This window comes from Globicephala melas, chromosome 17 (assembly GCF_963455315.2).
Source record: "Globicephala melas chromosome 17, mGloMel1.2, whole genome shotgun sequence".
Taxonomy (NCBI): Eukaryota; Metazoa; Chordata; class Mammalia; order Artiodactyla; family Delphinidae; genus Globicephala; species Globicephala melas.
In genome coordinates this window covers 75,846,706-75,865,873 of record NC_083330.1, presented here as the reverse complement: position 1 = coordinate 75,865,873, position 19,168 = coordinate 75,846,706, and the positions used below count along the sequence as shown (strand labels likewise).

The following is a 19,168-nucleotide window of genomic DNA, read 5'->3' as shown; positions in this document are numbered from 1 at the left end:
TTTTCTAACTCTTTGTCTAATGCACAGCCATATATTTTTGTGTGCATAATGATGAACATATTTCTTATTTCAGTTTAATACATCTCAGAAATGTGAACAATTTGTCATCCTGGCAGAGAAAGAGCCCAGAAGAGGAAGGAAGTGAGACAGAGCACTTTCTGGAATTGTCTTTCCAGAGCCCTCTGCTCACTCCTCCAGCCTCACGGCCTCTCTTTGCAGAGGTGGAGGAACAAAGCAAATCCTAGCATCTGCTTCTTGGAGGCAGGACATGACCTTGTGAAAACAGGGATGCATTTTCGTGAACAGATTTGGTTTGGAGGAGGGGCCGGACGGCGGTCCGCTGAGGTGGACCAGCCTCTGGCCTCTTCTCTGGTCTTTTGGGTGCTCAGGAGAGAAGGGAGAGCTGCAGGGGGAGGCCTCTGGTCTCCAGGGGCTTCTCCAACCCAAGGAGGTTTTTAATCACAGTTTCACAGTGACAGCAGCAGAAGGGAAGGTGGGAGATTGAGGGTTAGGGTGTGGCGGGGAGGACTTGAACCCTGTTCACTGTCGATGGTGAGGACAAATTCAGTGATGGCGAGGCCTGGGGCCTGGAGCAGGGGGAGAGCGCTGGGCGGCAGGACAGCTGCAGGGCAGGGGCCCAGAGACATTCCCAGTGGTGGAGGGGGCATTGTGTCCCCGTGGGCCAGACCTCCCTCACTAGGTCTCAAGGGTCGCCAGAGGGGAGAGGCTATTCCGGGGACCCCACCGGGCTGCCTCCAACGTGCAAAAGCTCGTTTTCACTGCGGGGCTTGGCACTTGTGCTCTTCTAGTGAGCCTAGCGTGCTCTCACTCTCTGAGACTGAATGGTTTCCCAGCTCATCTCCCTGCCCCTGCCCATGGGCTCTATAATGCCCCCCACTGGCCATGCCCCTGCCCCCTAAGCACTTCAGAGACTCCTGGTCATCCGGCTCGAGTCCACGCTCTTCTGCAGGCCTCCCCAGTGCCCGTCAATCACCTGTGCCCTGCTCCCCTCTCCAGCCTGGCCCCCGGCCACAAGGGTCCTCAACTCCACGCTTGAGTCCTTCGCTCCGCCTGGACGGCCCCCGTGTCCCGTGAGCTCTGGGCACCCTGCTAGCCCTGGTCCCTCCTTCGCACAGGGTGGGGCGGGGGACGCGCCCATCTCTAGTCTCGGCCTCCTCGTACTGAATCTAGAGTCTACCCCCCCACCCATTCATTCTCTGACTCGTCCCTCTTCTCTGTGTCCTTTGCACTTAGGATAACATGGTCTGTCAACGTGATGGTCTGCTTCCCCGTTTTCTGTCTGTCTCCCTGTGAGGATGTGCCTAGGCAACCCCTCCTGGGCTCACCCCGCTACCTGCGCCTGGGCAACCCCTCCCGGGCTCACCCCGCTACCTGCGCCTGGGCACTCACTGGGCCCGCGAGGCCCATGAGTTAAGTGACTGTGCCCCGCAGCCTTCTCATGCAGGTGCGATCACTCTCTTCCCCGCCTCCCCGCCCTTCCTCTGACTCTGATACCCAGGGCACCTGTCTCAGCGCGTTGCCATCCCACAGCAGGGCCTGGCCTCCCCAGCACGCCTCCTGTGTTCCATTTAGCTGGGACCTGACCCTCTGCCTGGTACCAAGTGTGCCCTCAGCAACCATGCGCGGAATGAACTGTCGTGAGGTTAGTGGGAAATTAGGAGGAGAGGAAGGAAGGGGCCAATGGCCGCGGATTCCCTGGCTCACAGATGAGCCCCATACTGTCTGCTTATTAAATCCCTGCTACCCAGCAGGCGGCCAAATAAAGACGCCCCAGAGTTTAGGAGCCTGATTGGGAGGGTAATAGGGGTGAGGGAGGTCACACAAATTAAGCCATGCTCTCATCTAGTTCAAAATACCCACGCCTGGCCCATTTTTAGGAACAGAAGTCAGCAAGAAAAAGTAGAAGAGCCCCCAGGGCCAGCACCTGTTCCTTCTCTGCTTTTGGAGTCTGGGAAGCCCTTTAGGAAGGAAAGTGCTCTCATCAGACCCACCTGGGCCCCCATCCCTGCTCTGCCGAGGGGCCCTGGCAGGTAACAGTGGCTCCCTCTGAATTTCACAGTCCTCAGCTCAAAGTAAGGACATCAACCCACCCCTCCCCCAGGATGTCCTGAGAGCCAGTAAAGGGGGCCACCTGCAGGAAGAGACAGGTAGGTGCTGGGACAGGAGTGGGACTCCCTGTGCGGGACAAAAGCAAAGCCCCAAACCTCCGTCCCCTTGCCCCTCCCAACTTTCCAAACTTGCAGGCAGCTGCCCAGGGAGGGGGCTATTTCAGACCCGGCTGTAAGAGGGACCAAAATATCTGCTGAAGGCTATAACTGGACGGAGCGTTGTCGGGCCCTGTCGTGGGCTTCCTCTTTACCGCCTGGAGCCCGACGCCGTTCCTGCTCCCCTGACCCCTCCCCAGGCCCCTGCCCCTGTCCCCCGCAGGCACGCAGCCTCGCTGCCTCCTCTTTCTTCCGGGAGGCCTCCCGCCCCTCCGGCCCCTCCCGCTCCGGGGGCCCAAGCGTCTCCTTCTCCGCTCCCCCCCGCCCCTCGCCCCGCCCCTCCTCGCCCCGCCCATCGCCGGGCCCCGCCCTCCGCGCTCCCGGCTGGGGATCCCACCGCTCCGGCCCCTTCGCCCCTGGGGGGACCGAGCAGCTTTGTTCTTGCGCAGCAGCTGGGTTGGCTGCCGCTGCTGCTGCATTTCTCCCCAGAGAGGTGCCCCCCCCCCTTTCCCTATTTTTCTGTTTCTCACACACTTTCTATTTTATTCTCTGAGTGCCAAGCCTTACCTTTTTACTGTATTTATTTAGTTATCGGTTTGAAAACTAGCTCTCTCTCCGGACCCCTGGCCTGCGGGGGCCCCCCAGACCTACTACAAGTCTTATCTAGCGAGTCAGTTTGCTAGATTTGGGGGAAGGGTGGGTGGGGTCGCTGGCAGGTGACCCTCAGGAGGGGGCTGCCTGGGGCTGGCGTCTTCTCCAGACACTGCTTCCCGTGGATCCGCCTGGACTGGGACCCTAGCTGGCATCCCCGTGAGCTTCTTGCCCCACCAGGTAAGGCCGGCTTCTCTTCTCCGCTGGGGGCTGCAGGAGGTCACGGGGCTTCAGGCTTCCCCCCATCTCCCCATGACCAGGAGGGGAGACTCCTGGGGGCGTGCGCCCTGGGGACAGTGCCCTCTCCTAAGCAGGATCTGTTTCCTTCTGCAGCCAGAACACACGGAGCTCCTCAGGCAGTGACCCCGGTCCTGCGAGGTGGGTCTGTGCTTTGCCTGAGCTTTCTAGTAGCAAGGAGCAAAGTCGGTGAGAAGGCACCTGTTTGATTATAGTTGAGCAGCCCCAGGAGGCAGGAGCACAGGGCTGAGGGCCGCGTGTCAGATGCCCGGCTTGTTTCCCACTGCTGCTTTTAGAGTTGCTGAGATACCCCAGCTTCTTTCGACTTTCCAGTAAGAAATTTGGAGTAAGAGCCAGAAAGATTGACAAAAACAAAAAACAGGACAAACAAAAAAAATCACAAAGGGAGTGAAGTGGGGGAAGAATAGCTTCCCTCTGGTTTTGTATTCATTGTCCAGGAACTTTGCATGTTGGTCTAAATTTAAATCTCTTTCCTATCTGAGCAGTGTGTTTCGCCTCTCCCAACTTCCTCTGGCCCAGGAAGGTGTTTTTGTTCTTTTTCTGCAAATCCATCCTCTGTAGCAGACCTGAGTTTCTTGTACCAGGTTATAGTCATGTTATTGGAAAACGTGCCCTTCCCTCTCCCCACTCAAGTCCAGACTCAGATGACAGACAGGGGACACGCTTATCAGGCATGTCCTGAAGGAGGCAGCCCAACCGGCCTCGTCCTGACGCTCCGTGCCCCGGCTCCCTCCCCAGAACTTCATTACTTGTCATCTTCCAGAACCCTGTACGGCACTCCTGTCTCTGCACAGGTCATTGAGGCCCCAGTCTGTCTGTGTCTCATTGAGGATGTACACCCGGCAAAATCCTAGGAGGCCAGACTTGAGCTGGGAGAGCCCCCTGGTGATGGGCTGCATCTTCAGGCCCTTTCTAGTTTAGTTCATGAGTTGTTCCGGGAAAGTTCTAAGCTCCAGGGCTTGGGCGTTGCCAGAGGCAGGCCAGGTGAGGTGTGCTGGCCAGCTGGCATAGATGCAGGTGAAGGGCAGGAGCCTTGCTGCTCGTCTGTCCTTCTGCTCCTAACTCAGTCGCTTTCTCTGGCTGCCCTGAGCTGGGGGGACTGCACCCAGTGAGCTCCAGTTTCCTCACCTGCCAAGTGGAGATGATGAAATGACACAGGAAGAGCTCTGTGAGTGCCTGGGACCTCGCTGGCATGTGGCGCATCTTAACTTTGCTTCTGCTTCACAGATCTGGGGAGGGGATGGCATCAGTCGTTGTGGGGAGGAAACACCCGCCCCCCCCCCATCCTAGATCGTCTTGTCACGCTGCTACTCAGAGGCCAGCTGCGTGACTTTGGGAAATTGTCACCAAATTGTGATTTGTTGGGCCTCCCAGGTCTGGCAAGAGGCTGGAAGAGATGAGGGTTTCCTTTCCTGGGGATCCAGGAGTGCCTCCGGGGGATCCACGGGGCCTTTCAAATGGGAGCAGAAATTTGTTTGTAACTGTTTTTTTATGGGGCTTCTTCAAAGTTTCATCAGATTCTCAAAAGTTTTTTTCATATTAACAAAACGGTTAAGGAAGTGGCCCACAGGCTGGTCCAGCCCACAGACAGTTGTAATACTTCTTAGGTTATTTTACATTTGTTTTAATTACTTGCCAACATAACATGTTCAGGAGATGTCACGTACGCATCTTAATCTCTGGCTTCTCTTGAAAAATGGGAAGATGTGTCCCCGGGAGGCCTTCCGAGGAGCCGCCCACTTCCGCCAGGCATGTGCCCTCTGGTCACGCACGGTTGTCTGTGTGACCTGCAGGGGGTTTGCCGGCTCTGGACTGGAAGATTCAGGTTATCTCTCTGGGTCTGATTCCATTCTAAGAGGGTTACAGATAAGTGAAGGCACTTTCAGAGGAGAGAAAGCAGGATGTCCTGGGAACAGACGCGTGGCTCACAAGGAAAGGTCAGCGTGACTGTAAGAAAGATGCTGTGGAGTGGCCGCGGGAATCTGGAGGGATGCTGTGGAGAAGAGGTGACTGATCTGTCCTCTTGGTCCCCAGAGAGTGGAAGGAGGACCAGTGGGCGAAGTTTCATTGGACACTGGATTCCAGTCCAGTAGGAAGATTGGGGCAGATCCACCCCCCCGGATCTGCTCACTGGGGGGTGGGCCCCAAGCGCCGGAGGGATTTAAACTGAGGTTGGATGGCCATTTCGCAGTGCTGGTGAGGGGCTAATCTGAACTTTGATGGTCAGGTGAACATTTAGGGTCTTTTCCCAGCTTGAGATCGTCCCCTTCTGAAGTGCTTCCTTTCCGGCCCTAGAATTCTGCTGGTTCCCTCCTGCCCCCTTCGCTTCTTCAGTGCTGCTACTGATAGAGGCCAACACAGGCTGTGTGGTCACTTGGGTCAGGACTGGGAACTCTGTGTGGACCATTCATATCTCGGTTTTGTGAACACGGAAACGGAAGGAGAGAGTTTGAATGACTTACCTGAGGGCAGGTAGAGAGAATACAAGAGTCAGGATTCAAAGCTACGTCTGGGAAATCAAAGCCCTCGTCACGTGGACAGAAGGAGCCATCACTACTAATGCAGGCCAGCCGGGGAGAACCAGAATGAGAAAGGCCCATGGGGATGTTTTTAGGGTGGGAATTGCCCCTGACGATGTTTAGCCAAACCTCCTACTCAAGAATTGAAGACATGGCAGGTTGCCTGACAAAAATAACTTTAATTTTTAATAGTTTTTATTAAATAAAATTAAAATGACAAGAATATTTTCATGAAGAAAAAGAAAATAACCAAAAAAAATCAAGGAAGAGGGATATGGCAAGATGGGAAAAGTATAATTCCCCCATTGTACAGATGAGGGAACAGAGTCCAGGAGCATGTGAGTGACTCGCCTGCTTTGTAGTTAGAGACAGAGGTGGGTCTCAAACAGAGGTCTACCGAGAGGCACCTGGGCATAGAGAGGTTGGCCCTTTGGTCTTCCCGCCCAGGACTCGGCATTGTGGGTGCATGCATGCATGCCTCTGTGTGTGTGTGTGTGTGTGTGTTGGAGCTAGGGTTGGTGTCTGAGAAGACCAGACCGAGGCCAGGGGCCACACTGACCTCTCCGCCTTTTGCTTTGCAATGAGTAAATGACCGCCTGAATGCAGAGTTGAATGAATGGATCTTGCGACATGTACCACTCCTCATCTTTATTATTTAGCAAAATCGGTCACTTACTCTGTGGTTTTAGTAAGTACCGTTTTTTATTGCTTCTTAGAATCCCTTCAAGTGGATGAGCCATGACGTGCTCACCGTTCGCGCTGGCCGCTGCAGCTAGCATCTTTCTGCATGTGACTTTGGCCCCTTTTCGATGTGGTCTGGCAGACTATTCCCAAGGAATAGGGTTTCTGGGACAAAGGTCATGGCCATTTTAATGGCTCTCAGGAGGTTTGGGACTGAGTATTCATGAGAGGCCGAAAGCCGAGTAACATCGTGGCCCAGACAAAGGGAAGTCTTGGCCGAGACCCAGGGAATGCACGGAGCCACCAGCCCGCCGTGGTCGTGGACATTGTCAGAACCCTCGAGGGGCAAACCCCATCTGATGGTTAAGTTCCCTGCTGCTGCCCGCTTGCCTTTTCTTGTACCCTCCCAGTTACTGGATGCTCACTACTTCTAGCTAATTCTGTCTACGTTCTGGTAGAGATGAGAATATCATTTTCACTTTTAAAGTTTGGTTCATAATACAATTTTGAGAAAAAAATAGTTTCCACCGTCCTTTGGTTGGAACTCTCTCGAAGGAGAAACCTTTGCTTTAACTGCATCCTGGCAGGTCTGAGCCAGTTGGAGCTGGCCTTGACTGCCCGGCAGCCCGGGGCTGGGGGATTCCCTTTATAGGCGCTTGCATCTGAAGGCTATAAGATGAAGCTCACGGCCACCTTGCCCAATCTCCTTATCCAGTGATTGAATCATGTCTCCCAGCATTTGCCCACCTACTTCTGTCCAGGGACAGAGGAGTCACCACCTCCCAAGGGAGTCCGGTACATCATTAGATACCTCGTTAAGACGAAAGCTCTCTCCCTGCCACCTCCGTCTGCCAGCCCTTAATTCATGTTTTTGGAGGTGCTTAGAATAATTGAAATCGCCTTTCCCATGACATTTTTTGACACCTGTAGAAACAAAAATAATGTGACCCTGAGCCTGAGATTGGATGCCAGAGGGCGTCAGGCCGCCTACTGTGCATTCTCACATCACTTACTCCTGTGAATTGGCTGTGCTGCTACCCCTTGTACAGATGGATAGACCGAGGCTTATGGACATTCAGTCCCGCAATTAGTAAGCAGCAGAACTGGGATTCAAACCCACGTCTTAGTGCAGAACTCATACCCTGAACCAGAATTCCACATGGCCTTAGTGTATAAGGTAAAGGTATAGAATTTATCCCAAGAGGCAAATACACCATTTAGACAATCTTTGTTCTTTTTAAAAAATAGTTCTCATTAGAATGTTTTAAATTATAAAAGTAATGAAAGCGTATTTTCACAAGGGCAACAATGTTGGCAACAGCCCTGTGTTCTCATCCCCCCAGCTTACCCAATAGTAACGTTCTGGCAAATACCCTTTCAGAATTTTATATCCAAACCTACGCATCAATCAAAATCCAGCATCTGAACGATTGGGGGACAATAGCAATGAACACTAAAACGTGTTTACCTAGTGCAGCGTCTGGCTCCTAGGATGTACTCTGTTTATAATTGAAAGGTTGAATTCAGGTGCGTTTTGCCTGCTCTAACGCTTGCTGTGAGGCCACTGGGCAGTGGTACCGTGGTCCCCATTCGCCTTTAGCAAGGCTGATGGGCGGGATGGGACCCTGGATGGGGTGTTTCCAGGCCTCTGAAGCAACACCTAATGGCATCCCAGCCTTTTCCCCTGCTCCTGAGTTGCCGTGGGCAAGTCAGCGTGGGCTCTCCTTGCGTCTCGGATTGCTTGGTGTGCTTCGCCCCCAGCACCCCACGCTGCGACAGCTCCACATCATCGACTGCTGTAACCCGCCGTGGGCTGGTCTGTTTCTGCCACTAGGCAATGAGTTCCTGGGGTTCATGGGTTTTATATTTCTTATCTCTGAACTACCAGTGTCTGTACGATGCCGGACACAGTAGGAACTCAAGAAATCTTTGTGGAAGGAAGTAATTTCAAAATGGTGATAGTCAAGTGCGTGGCACGTAGTATTGGATTAACGAAATTACAACTTGGTTTAAATCACAATAAAACAATGAAGGATCAAAATTGGAAAAGCGGTACCGATAGTTACGAGGTCCGGTACAGCATTCCACATCCAGACACGCGCAATAGATGCTTCTCCTTCCCCGCTCAGGAGGCTTCTGAGTGATGGCCAGGCAGCTCTGGACCTTGGGCACCGTTGGGGGCCCCACTGAGCTCAGGGGGCCTGGATTCACGGACGGGGCCGTGTTGGTGTGTATAAGTCTGGCTCGGATCTGAATTTGGCCCTTCTTTGGCTAGCTGTGTGGTTCAGTGCCCTTTAGAGCATCTCTGTGCTCGAGTCCAGGAATCACCAGAGAAAACGTGATACGGGTCAGTTCAGGGCCTGGGAACCTCTGGTCAGTGACTTGATCTGACATCCTTAATGCCTGGTAGGTCAGTTTTCTAGGACCTTTCAAAGGTCATACAGGCCCCAGGATTCCCTGTCAGCCACACCATCCTGTTCCCGTGCTGGAAAAGAAAGTACCTCGATCCACCTGATCGCCCTCTCCCTCAAATGATGCTCTGGCTGTACACAGATACCTATAATCCCTTGTCTCTTTGGTTGGTCAGTTCCCCCAGGAGTGTATCTGGTCGTCCATTTAACACACTCTGAATGCCTGCTGCGGGTCAGGTGTGTGCTTAGGGAATCAAGGGGCAGACACCCCGCAGCCCAGAGGCCAAGCTGCTCACGGCGTTCAGTTGAGGGTTCAGGTGCTCTGTGCCGCGGAGGACTCCCCAGCCAACTGCTCACCGTGCAGCCACACTTACTGGAACGCAGACATTGGCCCTGCGTGCTTACACACTCCCCCCAGGTAACTTTTGCAACAATCCTACAGGTAGTTAGTAATTACTTTATGTATGAGGAGTTTACCTCCATCCCCGCAGCCCCCGGCGTAGACCTGGGTGGGAGTGGGGAGGGTGCCGTGCCTGCGCGTGTGTGAGCATCTGTGTAGGTGAGTGGGTGGGTGCTGAGTCAGGGAGGGAGGGCGTGGGTGCGCGGCTGCCTGGAGGGGCAGGCGAGGGAGCGGATTCACGAAGCAGTGAGTGAGACAGCAAGTCCCCGGCTGGGTAAAGGCGTGAGGGCGTGAGCAAGTGTTGATCAGCCGTGTCTGGGTGGTTCTGCAGGGGAAAAGGAAAGAGGATGGGGTTGCAGTGATTCTTTCCGCAGACAGAACCTTTCAAGAGGCTTTTCTTCTGTTCCTCCTGTGGAATTCTCCTACAAATAAATGCTCAGATGGGGTTTAGATAACCCGACTTTAGACACAGCAAACCACAGAGGTCCCTCCCACAGGGGCCCCCCTTGGTGGGAGAAATTCCCGGAAGGCAGGGAGCCGGACCCCCGGGTCGAGGCGGCTCATGTGCTTGTCCCACTGTGCTGGACACATTTGTGAATCAGCTCCTGGGAAGAAAACTCATCCTGCAGGGCCTCCGTTCCTGGTCCCTCCCCACGCATCCCTGACCTCCCCGCCTGCTACTGCCTGCAGAGCGTCGGGGTCCTGGTAGGATCTGAGGAGATTTCTTAGAAGAAAAGAAACCCTTGGTGACTAGGCAGAGACAGTAACTCCTGTGCTCAGAATCCACATGCTTCCTCTGTTCTCAGGAAGTAGAAGTTTCAAGATTATTTTTTTAAAATTTTTTTTAGAAAAAATAAAAGAGAACGCCCTTTTATTATCTAAGTTAAATACAGAGTTAAGTTAGTTGAGACACTCATCTATTGTTATGCTGATACGAGGAGCGCCTGCTCTGTGCCTATCACTGTTCCAGGCGCTGAGGAAGAGAGACCAGAGATATAGCCCCTAAGTCTGAGGAGCTCCGTGGAGAAGACAGACGGATATGTAGGTCCGTTTTAATATCACTTGTGCGGTGAGAAAAACCAGGGGTCTGTGGGAGCCTGAAGAAGATAGTGGGGAATCAGAGAAGCCTTCACAGGGGAGAAGGCACATATGCTGGGTTCTGAAGTATGAGTAGGAGTCTGCCTGGCAAGGAAAAGACATCATCTCAGATGTAACAACAGAGGCAATGGCTAGGATTTAAGAAAAGAAAATGCTGGGGTGTTGCAGAAAGAGAGGGAAGTCGCTGAGTTTGGAGAATTAGGTCCATGAGGAGTAGGTGGAGACCATGAACGTGGAAAAGGAGATTGGTACCAGACTGAAAAAGGCCTGAGGAGAAGGCTTTCAGCTGGGAAATGATGTGAACAGACCTGTCTCCTCTGATGACATCTGTGGTCAGGGTGAGCAAGGTCCTTTGCAAACTCACAGAGTATAACACACGGGGTCGACAATCTGGTACAGACGTCAGAGTCTTACCCTCAAAAGGGAAAGTGTCTTCAGAGGCTCTGGGAGGTGCGTGCCCTCAGGGCTGAGCGGGGAGCTTGGGTTTGAGACTACAGGGTCTCTTAAGGTAGGGGGTCCAAATGGTCCAGGCGCCAAGGGGGTTGCCTGTGTGAAACTGCTCTGATCTGAAGACGGTTAACATCTCTCAAGCTCCTTCCTGCTCCAACAGTGTAGAATTCTGAGGTACACTTAGCACCTTGCAAAGTTGCCAGCACCTGGTTGCTGGGGACCCCGAGACCTAAATGAAGGCATGAGAGGGGCTGAGAGGGGATTCAGGCATGGGGTGATGGGGGGACCTCTCTCAGATAGAGAGGTCTCTGAACTGGGTTATGTGGTGGTCCAGAAAGTACTGTCAGTATGAAATAAATGCCGAAAAGGATTCTCTGGTAGCAATAACTTCCTTTAATCGAGCGCTTGTACCTTTTTAAAGTTTTCAATCTTTTTATGGCTTCCATTGACTAGGCAACCAGCCTCTGTGGTAGGGACCCTAAGCCTTGCAAGCCGCTGGTGAGGCTGGGTTAATCCCCTTGTTACAGACGAGGCGCTGAGGCTCAGAGACAGTAGCTGAGATCACACGGTGCTGAAGACAGGAACCAAACTACTGCCCGTCTGGCCCACGGCGCTCCACCTACTGTCCTGTCTCAAATCTTACGGGGGAGGCGCTGCTTATGGCTCTGATTACCCTCCCCCAGAAAAAGGGGAGCCTTTCTGGGTCGGCACCTCCCAAGTCAGTGTGCTGACTTGCTCTGACACTATTTATATGCATTGCTTCATCGGACCAGACGCTACTCAAAATATGTTAAACAGAAATATCTTTCTGTGTCCTCAGGACCCTGTAATCTGAGACCGTCTCTTGTGAAATGAACTGAGACAGTCTATGTGGGGTCGGGGAGAGGGGAGAAAAGAAAGAAGAACAAAATCAGGAAGAATTCAATACTGAAAATGAAAGAAATATGAATGGGGTTATGACAGCTGTCAGACGTCTGCGTAGACTCAGAACAACGCAGGGCAATGAGCGTTTTCTGGTGCTGGTGGTGGGGCTGTCTAGAGGGAGGGGGCCCCCCGTCTGTGCCACCGCCCCCTTGGCCCAGGAAGGTGCAGGGGTGGGGTATCTGGATGGATTTTGGAAGTCAGCCCTTGGAGGGGAGGGTGGGCAGGGTGATCCTGGGAAAGCCAGTGTAAGCTGAGTTGTCAATCAAAGAAGAAAGGAGAGGAAGAGGAGACAAGATATAGAACAAGGAAGGAGAGTAAGGAACCAGGGGCCACGTGGGAGAGGCTGGGTGAGCTCCAGAGATGGGGCTGTATCGGCTGAGCCTTGTAAGTACAAGGCCTGCCTGTGGTTTGCACGTGAAAGTATCCCAGCGCAGATTGGCTTAGGTTTAGACAATGGGGCTGGGGAAATATTTATCCCCAACACAAAAACTCTAGGTGCTTTCTGGACTTTGGGCAACACTGAGCTAAAGTGCTCGAGTGACAAAGCTTGTCTCGTTCCCCTCAATGGGTGGCCTTCTTCTCCATCAGGATCCTCCCATGTCGTGACAAACGGCCTTCCACATCTCCAAACTTAGCAGCTCCCCAGAAACGCACCTGTCTTCCCCCAAACTCCAGCAGAGTTCCCAGGGATGGCCCTAATAGGCCCAGCCTGGATTATATGCTTGTCCCTTGTCAAATTCCAGTATCTAGTAGGGATGTGGAGTCCAAGTTGGCCTGGTCTGGTCTCCTACCACCCACCACCCCACTCGCCGGGCCATGGGGTCCCCTCACGTGAACCACATTGGCCAAGAGTAGGAGAGACCTTCTCACCAAAACAAGATACGGATTCTTCTGCCTGGAGAAGGGAGTCTTGGAAGACGTAGGCAACAGTGGGACCAGGCAGGAGACTCTCACTGGTGTGCGGGGACTCAGAGGGGACCACACGGACAGGGTCTCCGTTTCTGGGATCCACACGGGCCCAAGTTATACGGCCCTTCGCTCCCAACTCCATGTAAAGCTCATTAGTCTCCACCTTTGTGGAACTCACATGTGATTCAAAAATGAGGAGTGTTTTGCTACGTGTTACTTGAAGCACAGAACTCAGACCACTGACATTCAAGGGCCCACAGTCCGTCCTGGACCCCTGTTTCCACTTACACCCTGCTTCCCTTTGGGAGGCAGCCAGCAGCCCCAGGAGGTGGGTGGCCCAGAAAGTGAATCCAGCCTCTGCCGTTTTATTTATTTATTTATTTGGATTTTTTTTTTTTTAACTTGAAGTATAGTTGACTTACAGTGTTGTGTTAGTTTCAGGTGTACAGCAGAGTGATTCAGTTATGTATATAACTTCTTGATTATCTATGTTATATGTGGTAGGATGTGTATATGTTGATACCAACCTCCCAGTCTATCCCTCCCCCCCACCCTTCCTCTTTGGTAACCGTAAGTTTGTTTTCTAAGTCTGTGAGTCTGTTTCTGTTTTGTAAATAGGTTCATTTGTATCATATTTTAGATTCCACATATAAACGATATCATAGGGTATTTGTCTTTCTCCGTCCTGCTTACTTCACTTAGCATGATCGTCTCTAGGTCCATCCATGTTGCTGCAGATCAGCCTCCGCCACTTTCTAACTGCGTGGCCTTGAGCGACGCCCTGGCCTCGGGTTTCCAGTCCGTGAAAGGGAGCAGTAACTCTGAGCACATGAGGCCACCGTGGGGATTCCTTGGGCTGCACCTGCTGTGTGGTTGACGTTTGGTGAATCTTAACTGGATTCACGCACATATCTGTTCTGACTGGGAGGGCCACCAGCCTCGAGTGGATTAGCGGTAGGGCACATGTTTCTTATTCCCCCGTCAGGCCTGACGGTCACACGCAGGGGGTGATTAATAGCAATAATGCTCAGGTAAGCACCTGGACACCTGACGCTCAGCAGCTCGGGAGTGTGGAACGGTTTCATGTTTCCCCATCCGTGCTTCCAGGCCTGTTAGGTCAACACCCCTTTTCTTGTCCCTTAGCCGATCTTGACCAAATCACGTAACTTTTTGTTCACTTTCAGGTGCTGCAAGGGCTAGTCCAGTCTGTTCCAGTCTCGGAGTTTCATCCTGTCTTCACATTAAAGCTCTCTGCCCTCCCATCACCGCCGATGTTAACCATCGTCCTGAGGGACCTGGGTGGCGGAGCGGGCAGTGGGCTCTTTCGCTCCTTCTTCCTCTGTCTCTGGAGGGTCGGGGTGAAGATGAAGGGGGAGGTTGGGGGGCAGCAGGCCCTACTTCAGTGGCTGCAGGGGAGCCCTCTCCTGGCTGTCCTTGCCACCCACACTTCACTGTGTTGCGGGTACCCAAGTGGTGGTTCTCTAACGGAGCCTCCTCGGCTTGGAGCCCCCCCACCCTGGGAGATCTCTCCCCTGCCCCTTCCGCTTCTGCCCCGGCAGGCAGTGCCCTCTGTGGCTGCGTACCCGCTGGGGTCTCCTTGTTGTGCAAACAGCTCTCTTGGTCGGGTGCCAGCCCAATAACCCAAACCCAGCTTCCTTTGGTGATGTTCCTTTGACTCATGGGAAACTCCCTCATCCTCGCCGCATGGCATCCTGGGAGTGCGGGCTGCCCCTCCCCTGCCCCGGCACTGGCAGCGCTCCCATTGTCTTCTCCCCTGTTCACAGAGGGCCGAGCTCACATGCAAGCAGGTGACAGAGGTGAGGCCGGAGAGGTGGGTACAAGCCAGTGCCTGAAGGTCTGTGACGAGGACTCTGAGCCCTGTCGCAGGCAGGGAGGGGCCGCTGCATCCACGAGTCTAAAGATCACGTTTGTGCGTCGTCGGGAGCCTCATTTGATTCTTATGAGGACGTGCAGGTGCTGAGGTCAGGGGCCAGCCTGAGGTCTGGAGACCACTCCCAAGGCTGTTGGTTGCAGAAATCCAAGACTTGACAGAGGCCTTGTCCTCCTTACCCGACCCGTCCTTCTGAGTGGCCGGCTCCATCTCCTTAGTCAGATCTCAGTTCAGATGTCCCCAACTCAGCAGAGACTTTCCTTTGACAAAGTGTAGAAACTGTCCTGCCCACCACATCCCCTTCTATCCCATAACCCTGTTGTGTTCAGATCCATTATTACTCTCGGAAACCATATGGGTATTTGTTCGTTTCTTGGTTTAGTTTCTCTCTTCCCTCCCTAGAAAGTCAGCTCCAAGGAGGCAGAGATGTCGCCACACCCAGTGATTAAAACAACGCCTGCTGTCTAGTCTGGGACTCGATGGATAAATGCTTGTCGGATTAGTTTATCAGGCTGTGGGGAAGGGTGAAGGCGCGGGCAATGGCTTCAGCAGGACGATGTGCCTTTCAAGTCCCTTTTGGGGGCCAGTTTAAGAAATCGCCTTTGTTTCAAGAGGAGATAGGGCTTGGGTTTCATTCACAGTTTTTAGCAACTGGCAGAGAAACACGACTGGCATCTGGCCTCTTCTAAGGGAAAAAAAGAACTGATAGGAAATATTTTTGAATTCCATAGCATGCAGAAGGAGGTTAGGAAAACACATTCCTCACTCTATTTCCATCTCCTTCAATCAAGTTAATCCTGCGTCTTGGCAGCGTGGGGCTTAAGTGGATTCCACTTAAATCTGTGACGTCTGAATGGAGAGGACGTGAGGACTGGACGGATGCTCTTGCTGCTTAACAGGACCGAAGGCTCCTAAGGGACCGGGCTCTTTTCTTCCCTCCTCTTCTGTGAGACACCCAAACAAGTTCTTCCATTCTATAGAGGACAGAGACCAGTCCTCTGTGGTTAAGTTAAAAGGACACAGGATTTAGGACGACAGTGGCCTAGGACTAAATTGCAGTTCTGTAACTTCCTGGATGTATGATTTGGGACATGTTTCTTAAGCTTCCTGAACTTGAGATTCCCCAGTTGTAATAACCATTTTGTCAGCTTGCTATGAAGAGAGAAAACAGTTCAAATGAAACCACAGCATGGCTCTGGCTACCGTTCCTATCATTTGTGCCTTTGTATGTTCACCATATCTGTTACCGCACAGCCTCCTGGATCTGCTGCCATTCTGTGGGTTTGGACATGTATTTTCACTGCCCTAAAAATCCTCTGTGCTCTTCCGGTTCATCCCTCCCTCCCCTCACACTCCTGGAAAGCATGGATCTTTCTCTTGCCTCCATAGTTTTGCCTTTTCCAGAATGTCATATAGTTGGAATCATACTGTAAGTAGCCTTTTCAGATTGGCTTCTTTCACTTAATAATATGCATTGAAGGCTCCTCCATGTCTTTTCATGGCTTGATAGCGCATCTCTTTTTAGCGCTGAATAATGTTCCATCGTATGGAATACATACATACATACAATGGAATGTGTATTCCATTCCACAGTTTACTGATTCACCTCCCAAAGAATATCCTGGTTGCTTCTAAGTTTTGGCAATTATGCATAAAGGCACTATAAACACCCACGTGCAGGATTTTTGTGTGGACATAAGTTTTCAACTCCTTTAGATAAACACCAAGGAGTGTGATTGCTGGATCGTATGGTAAGAATATGTTTAGTTTTGGAAGAAGCTACCAAACTGTCTTTCAAAGTGGCTGCACCATGTTGCGTTCCCACCAGCAGTGAACGAGAGTTCCTGTTGCTCCACAGCCTCGCCTGCGTTTGGTGGTGTCAGTGCTCTGGACTTTGGCCATTCTAATAGGGGTGTCGTGCTCTCTCGTTGCTGTTTTAATTTGCATTTCCCTGATGACAGGTGATGTGGAGCATCTTTTCCTGTGCTTATTTTCCATCTGTGTATCTTCTGTGGCGAGATGTCTGTTGAGATGATAGGCCCGTTTTAAAAATCAGGTGGTTTGTTTTCTTATTGTTGAGTTTTAAGAGTTTATGGTGTATTTTGGATAACACCAGTTCCTTATCAGATGTATCTATTGCAAATGTTTTCTCCTGCTCTGTGGCTGATCTTTTTAATCTCTTGAAGGTTTCGTTTGTTCATTTTTAGCTAAAAGTATACCTCAGAGTATTCTCCACCGTAAAAGTCACAAGAAAACATTGGATCAGGGGAAGAAACCAAAGGTACCGAAGTACTATAGCATGTGCACTTGTATGACTAAGTGGTAGTAATTGAAAGTGAGGCTGACCCAATATGGGGAGGGGGACGCTTGACCTCTCTCCCTGCCCCGCCGCTGGCTGCACACTGCTTCCCCTCAGGGCTCTGTCCTCCACTCCCTCTTCACTTTTCCAGGGGGATCTCCAGCCCCAATTTCTCTTCCGAGCTCTAGACTCGTCTGTCTGTCTTTGACTTCTCCACCTGGCTCTCTTCCAGGTGTCTCAGAGTCACTCACTGTGACCTGCCCGAGCTTACCATCCCCACTCCACTCAGTGACTGGCTCCCAGATGCTCAAACTGGCAATCTGGGCTTTCTTCCAGACTCTCTCCTCCCTCTGTCCCTCCACTTCCTGCCAGTCACCTGGTGTCTTGGAGTCTGCAGCTGGACCACTTGACCTGCTACTGTCTTAGGAAAGGTTGTCAGCATCTCTTTTTGGACGTTGCACGAACCTCCTCATTGGTCCCTCTACCCCATCCATCCTTCTCAGCAGGGATTTCTACATCACATCAGTATAGGCCACTCCCATGCGTGAGGACATCCACTGGTCCCAGGGGCAAAATCTGACCCCTTTTCCCGGGTCACTGTACAAGTCTCTCAACTGCCTTTATTGACATGAATTCCTGCCTTCTGCTCAAGCCTGAATTTTCACCATTCCTTTCACCTCCTTCTCTAAATAATTTATTTTTTGCTCATCCCACAGTGATACTGGAACGGAGGCAGGCTGCTCCTGGTGAAAGCAACTCTTGTCCCCCAGCCTCCTCTCCACCCATCTTTCCTGGCTCAGATCAGGCATTCCCTCCTCCAGGAAGCCTTCCCTGATTGTCAGGCCTGAGTCAAGTCCTTCCCTCTATCACAACACTGACCACATAGAAATGTAAGCATCTACTTGCTTGTCTGTCTCCACCATTAGGTCTCAAGGTCCTTGGAGAAAGTGTCCTAGTCCATGTGCCTGGCACTTAGTAAGTACTTGACATGCATTCAGGGCATGATTGAATCAGGGAATAAAACAGTGAAGGCCGTGGTACCCCCTGTGCAATCAACATCAGCTGAGTTCTCTGAGTCGCTCAAACTGACAATTCTCCCCTTATGTTGATAATGGCAATAATGGTCAACATTTTACTTTATAAAGGATTATCACTCCCATTGCCTCACGTAATCTCTCCCACAGATCTATGAAGTAGGGACTGTTGTTCCCATTTTATAGGTGAGGAAACAAAGGATTGGAAAATCACAAAAATAGTATGCCTTAAGACCCGCTGTGATCAGGTAGTGTTCTAAGCTTCTTTACATGTAGTGATGTGTTTAATTCTCCCCATAGCCAGTGACATAGACGTTATCCCCACTCGTACATGAGAGGGCTGAGGTCCAGAGAGGTTAAGTGACTTCCCCTGGTTTACACAGCGAGTCACGGGCAGAGCTGGACTTTGAACACAGGGGTTCTGATATAGAAGCTTCATCGTTGTGCCAGCCACCCGGGAGCAGTCAGTGTCTGTGCAGGACCTGGGTACAGAAGGTGCTCGGTCTGTTTGGTGACTGAAGAGGGCTTGTTCCAGGTCACACGGGGCAGGGGTTTGAATCCAGGAGGTGGGCTCTGCAGCACTTCCCAGGCAGCTGGGCTCTAGAGCTTCCATAGTGACAGAAGCTACCCAGCTCCCTCTGCCCCTCTTGACCAGCAAGCTTGCCACAGCAGAGGCTCAGAAGGACCCAGCTCAGTGGCCTGGACACAGCACCCCAGGCTTTTATGTCGCCACCAGATTCCTGCCCACAGCATCGCCCGTCGCCTCAGCAACACATCAGTGGTGCCTCATTCCACGCAGTCCCCACCCCCCAGTGGGCAGCGGCCAGACCCTCTGAAGCAGACAGAGCTCGCACTCTGCCCGGGCTGCCCTCGCAATGTGCCGGATCTCATTTCCTCCCTCTAGATTGCTTTCTGTTCAGTGTCTTTTCTCCCCTACCTCTGAGTCCCTGAATAGGGAAAGCAGGTTACTATGGTGATGGGCCGGCTTGTGGAAGGAACTCAGCTCAGTAAATTAATTGCTGGACTTTTGGAGACTAATGGCAGAGCCCTGCCTCCAGGGACAGGGTGTGGCCTGCTTCGTGCCAGCTTGGCAGCCAGACCCTGGAAAGAGCTGGTGAGAGGGAAACGGAATCATGGTACCCATGCTTGTTGGGACTGCGGCTAAGGTGGTTTGGAGTGGGCGGGGAAGCTGACTGACGCGGATCTCACACTTGCCGCGCACCTGCTCTGGGCCAGCATCTGCGCTGCACGCTTTGTAGAAATTATTTCATGTAACCCTTACGGCATCGCCTATGGAGTAGTGGTCCTTCCCGTCTTATGGGGATGGGATGCTCATTTCTGGGGCTAATGAACAGAAGTCCATACCAGGCCTGCCTCCTCAGTGGGCATTTCGTTATGAACACTCCAGTTATTCTCTT

At 52.2% G+C, this 19,168-nt stretch overlaps 1 protein-coding gene across 1 annotated transcript in view; it reads left to right on the top strand.

Annotated features, from left to right (window-relative positions):
- The first annotated feature begins 2,926 nt into the window (after positions 1–2,926).
- COL22A1 (collagen type XXII alpha 1 chain) overlaps positions 2,927–19,168 on the top strand; it is a 268,416-nt gene continuing 252,174 nt past the window's right edge. Inside the window, exon 1 of the mRNA XM_030875888.2 lies at positions 2,927–3,056. The gene's annotated coding sequence lies outside the window, so the exon portion shown is untranslated. The remainder of the gene's footprint in view (positions 3,057–19,168) is intronic.